This window comes from Amblyomma mixtum, chromosome 1, assembly GCF_055824585.1.
Source record: "Amblyomma mixtum isolate Tamu chromosome 1, ASM5582458v1, whole genome shotgun sequence".
In the NCBI taxonomy this organism is placed as follows: domain Eukaryota; kingdom Metazoa; phylum Arthropoda; class Arachnida; order Ixodida; family Ixodidae; genus Amblyomma; species Amblyomma mixtum.
Genome location: NC_143012.1, coordinates 41,000,193 through 41,005,840, shown reverse-complemented (window position 1 = coordinate 41,005,840; position 5,648 = coordinate 41,000,193). Strand labels below are relative to the sequence as shown.

General features: G+C 45.3%; 1 pseudogene; it reads right to left on the bottom strand.

Annotated features, from left to right (window-relative positions):
• Positions 1-715: 715 nt before the first annotated feature.
• Positions 716-3,786, bottom strand: LOC149366110 (uncharacterized; annotated as a pseudogene).
• Positions 3,787-5,648: the final 1,862 nt, after the last annotated feature.

Sequence of the window (5,648 nt, the reverse complement as noted above, 5' to 3'; positions counted from 1 at the left end):
AAGTTTGACGGTTTAACGTCAATTACAGCGTACTAACCTGGCAACTTCGCCCAGCATGGCCGCTCGCGTCGTAGTGCGCGCTAAAGAGCTGTGCGAGGAACGGTGCTGAGGCTTGCTTACGTACTGTGTTGAATTCGTTTTAGTTCACGTGCGAAATGTTCGCGACTGTGAGCGTACAAAGGCAGTTAGTTACAGGTGGTGGTGAATCCTGTGCCGCTCATTATGTGTGCTTTGTGTGTGTGTGAGCCGAGATCAGCGAGGATTGGGGGTGAGGTTCAGCAAGGTTTGTTTTGATGTACGGGGCGTTATAAAACATGCATGCTCCATGCATTTTGGCGTTACCTGGAGTCCCTTTAGTAAAGTGTGAACCATAGTCACCTCCTGTTTTCTCCCGCGGTCAGACTTCGTTGGTGTTCCATAATGGATGCGAGGCAGAAGGGAGACGCTGCCTTCTGTACTGTTTTCATTTTCTACCACTGCCTGTCAAGATGCGAATTCTGTTTGAATACAACGCGAAATCTGTAACGGACTCCGCTCTGAATTGTTTAATCTGTGTGCACCGAAGCACCAACGAAGCGCACATACATGAAAGAACTTTATGCAAGAGACGTGTGGGATAAGTCGCGTTCAGAGAGCACCAGCAGAGCATTGTGCACGGTAAATAGAAATGTTGGAATGCAGTTTTCTCGCGTACAGCTTTCTAAGTATTAAAAATTCATGCCATGTTCTGCGTGAGAAAATTGACAGCCAGTGTATCTTTACAATCACAGGCATGTGAGATTACTTGCTAACAACTTGCACTGCGAAGTTACAGCTGGCTTCATAGTTGACAGTTATTTAACTTGAGCAGTTATGTTTGTGAATGCATTTTTTTATTTTTTTCGATAAATTCACTGATATTACTGTTGTACACATGAGACAAATAAATATAGCATGTAAATGATGCCTCAGTCATGCACAATGTAACATTCAATACCTTGCACATCTGTTCACATGCTCGAAGAATGCACATGAAAAAAAAAAAAAGAAACAGTGGCAAGACCTGTGCTCTTAACTGTTCGACACCTAATAGGGCTGCCTTGATGCGATATTGTTGGTGCTTAAAAACAAAGCGTCTTCCTACTTGGTATCTTAATACAATGATTTCGCATGAACAATGTTGGAATAAATGTTCCATTTCACTCTTCATCATGCCTGTTATTTATAGCACAAATGTGCGTCTTGTGCAGATCCCTTCAGAAATAGTGGCCCTCTAGCCTGTGCCACTCTTGGATGTTAAACCCCACAAAACCAAAAAATCAGACCTTCAGAATGCACATGAGTGCCTGTGTAAAAGCTTAAATGTGCAACTGCTTTGTATTTAGATAGTTTTAACACTAATAAATGAGTGAGTACTTGCTGAACACTTCAGTGACCTTTGCAGTGGTTTTGCATCACAAGTATAAAGTGTGTTTTAGAAACTGCAACAAAGAATCTTAGTTCCTCTACTACAGTCAAGAGACACATTTACCTTGCGTTTGGCGTATCACTGCCATTTATCTGACATAAGACACAACACGAGATATTTGCAATCTAAAGGAATGCAGGCCTGAATTTGACACTGGGATTCTACTTCATAAACAAGCACATTGGCGAGGTTCATTCCTTCAATCCACTGGTGAAGCTACCCCACTACTGTTACTGTATCAACAATTATTGAATGCCAAGTTTTTATTGTGTGATGGAGGAGCATTTAAGAGAATATACAGTACAGCTAGCTGGAACAGCTGGTACTCTGTATTTTGTAATAAATTTGTGGCATGTACAATAACCTCAGGGATTGAAATTAATCAAAAATCCTCTTCTGCAACGTGCTTCATATTCCAAGTGCAAAATTTGGCTTGTCAGAGGAGACAGTGCATCTTCTACCTTTTTTATGTTACCTGCAAGCACTTGCATGGAGATTTCCCTGATGATGCTGCTGTTGAGCTGGGGGTTTGTGATGTAGACTTGTCCTGAATTAAAACCAGTTTTGACCTGAGGTTCTAGCTATTTATCTGAAGCATCTCGCCTACTTTCGCTTGCGTGGGGACTTTGTTGTGGGTGTGTGCAAGTGCTTGCAGGGGGATTTTCATATATGTGAAAGACATGAGAGCGCAAAACGGCAACACGGACGAGTAAGGGAACAGGACGAGCGCTGCACTTTCAACATGATTTATTCAAAGAAGAACGTTTATATAGCCTTTGCCCTTATCCATGCTCTTGATCGCATAGATTGGTTTCGCGCTCTCATGTCTTTCACGAATATGCGCCAACAAGCCCAGCTTCAAGCACTTCTTAGCCAGATTTGCATATAGGTGAGGTGACCGGTTGGCTGAGATACTTTGTCACACTAATGGTTTGGTTTGGTTTATGGGGTTTAACGTCCCAAAGCGACTAAGGCTATGAGAGACGCCGTAGTGGAGGGCTCCGGAAATTTCGACCACCTGGGGTTCTTTAACGTGCACTGACATCGCACAGTACACGGGCCTCTAGAATTTCTCCTCCAAAGAAATTCTAGCCGCCGCGGCCGGGATCGAACCCGCGTCCTTTGGGTCAGCAGCCGAGCACCATAGCCACTGAGCCACCGCGGCGGCTTGTCACACTAATGGTCTGAAGTAAAAACATTTACATTACGGGAGATACCAGCATTCGGATTCATTATGTTTTACCTGCAAGCGTGGGAACTTCCTTAAGGGTGACTGAGCTCGTGAGGGGGCTGAGGACATTCTCTGTGAACTGTCTGCTTCTGAGCTTGCGTGCTCCTACATAGATATACCCTGAGAAAAATTTTGTTGCCTGAAGCATTGGCCTTTTTGCTCACCTAACCTTACCTGCTTGCGTTTTTGCTTTGACATAAGTGGCAAACACTGCAATCCTGAAATAGCACTGTGAGGTTTGCTTGCAACCTGAAGTAAAAGTATTGCACGAACTGAGGCACTCACTGTATTATAACTTATCACCCTACGCAGACGGACTTGGTGAGACACCACGACCTCTGTCAGAATTCTGTATAATAATGTAGACATGCCTAACACACAGTCTCTCCTGCGTAAACCCTCCCATCTAGTGCACCACTCTGAACTGCTGATACATGATCCATTTAATTTATCATGAACCTCATTCTTTTTATGCTGCATTCCTGCCTTTACTTTCGTACTGACATACCAGTTAGTAAATTTTAGTTTTGTTGAAAAGTTAAGTTTACCTCTTTTTACTTACGATTTGGCTGTAAAGGCTGTAGCTAGGTTCAGCATAATTTTCAAAACTCACTCGTAACAAGCATTAAAATTTCACACTGAATGCAGCTTCTACTATACATAAACAGACAGAAGCCACAATTTGCACCTACCTGCTCACTATGTACCATTTGGAATATCGTTAGCACTGCATCTGGTTTCAAAAAGTGCCTGGTGTGGCTGCTGTAAAAGCATGACAGCTCAAAATGTCTTGATCAGATCCTCTGCCCTATATGTAACTAGGCAGTGGTGTCGTAATAGTGCTTAGCCACTTTTGCAGAAAGTTTCTGTTGTTCTGAGGAATTCTTATACTGTTTCACTGCCAGGCCTGTAATATATACCACTAAACGTAAGGCTCCACGAATTAATGCTTGTCAAGCGTGCTGCATGCGTACGAAAAAATCTTAACGAAAAAAACGCGCGACACTGCCGTTATGAATTTTCCAGAGAAGAACATTGCTCACACATGAAGCGAAATGCCTGATCGCTTTTGACACCTTGTTTCGCATATGATGCACGATGGCGGCATTCTTCTGAACACTCTGTGCAAGAGCGAGGCAGAGCGGTAGATAGCGTCGCGCGGAGTCACAGCGTGGTGCGTGCCTACAGCAATTCGCCGCGAACGCTGCCGACGGGTCTAGCGTCCAGTTTCTTGTACGCGATCGACCGACGTGCGCACGAGAAATACGTTCGACCAATGTGCGGACCGGAGGCGACTGGCGTCTGCAGTGCTTTCCCGGCACCGAATCAGACACCGAAAAACAAAACCAGCAGAGAAGCCAACGCTCGTGCGAAAGACCGCGGACCGAGCGGCGGGAGTGAGTGATTCCGAAGTAGACATGGCGCGGGGAGGTGTGTAATGCAGTGCGTATTGGGCGTATTAAACTGCCGTATCTTAATTCTGTCCTGCAGTCTACGCTGTAAGTAGCAATGAACTAGCATCCCTCGGTAACCTACAGCCACTACAGCTGCTACAGCACACGAAACGAAAACGAAACTTTCGTAAGTTCTCTGACACACGTCTGCATATTTCAATGTTTAGAACAATAAAAGAATTAAGTGTAACGCTTAAGCACACTTTTCGACGTTTACAGTTCAAGAGGTTTATTTTTAATGTGTTCTGTGTCGATACATTGAAATTGATCGCTTAATTTTCAATACCACGAACCACAAATAAGTACAGGCAACTATGGGAGTAACAAGATGGCGCTGCTCAAGTGTATCACAACCTCCTCGCCGCGCTTTACCCCCCTGGGCAAAGTGGTAGACAGAAGTGCTCATGCTATCCACTGCAACTCAAAGTGTTAACATCACCTGCGGACACGTACGACACAGTAGCTTGGTTTGGGCTAGTTGGTAACAGTTCTTCGAAAATATTGTAACGTGGCGGCCAGCCGAAGAATGAGACGTGGTGAACCATGGCTATGAGATGATTTAATGGCCGCTGGCCTAGCGCGAGCGCTCCGTCCCGCGCCACTGCCAGCTTCGTCTTCGTCACAATATAGCGCAAAAAGGACATGGACGACACAGAACTGGACGGGGCAGCGCCTCTCCCGTCCAGTTCTGTTGCGTCCGTGTCCTCTCTGCGCTATGTTTTCGAGGGACGTACGACACGCTTTTAGCTTCATTGTCACCTATTATTAGCTTGGTACTTGTTTCAACACATAGGGACCTTGGGAAAGGACTGTATTCACCCGCCGGTTGCACGTCACTGAGGCATCACAGTGATGAAAAATAGCACTTGTTCACGCTTGCGTTTGAATTCGGATTGACGTGGTACGAATCACTCAACAGAGTTAAGCGAATGGTCGTCGCGTCGTGCGAGGTCTTACTAATCACTATAGGGTCCGCCACGGTGGCCCAGTGGTCAGTGCACTCGGCTACTGAGCCAGACTACCCGGGTTCGAACCCGACCGCGGCGGCCACGTTACGATGGAGGCGAAAGGCGAAACGGTGCCTGCGTGGTCCCTTATAAAAATGGTCTATAGTCTGCCTATAGTCTTGTTATAGACTCTGTTGCCTTCCTATAGATATTTAATTTTTTCAGTTCATAGCCTGTAGACTGTCTAGAGAAAAAAGTCTAATAAAAATGTATGGCCATAAATGTATAGATTGTCTGTGGAGTGCCTAAGATTTCTATTGCCTGTTGCCTATCGACTAGTTCGATCCCGGTCGCGGCGGCCGAATTTTGATGAAGGCGAAATTCTAGACGCCCCTTTGCAGTGCGATGTCAGTGTACGTTAAAGAACCCCAGGTGGACGATATTTCCGGAGCCCTTCACTACGGCGTCTCTCATAGCGTGCGTTGTTTTGGGACGTTAAACCCCAATAAACCAAACCAAATGAAGTCTATTGACTAGTCTACAGGATTTGTCCATAGAAAGTCTATAGA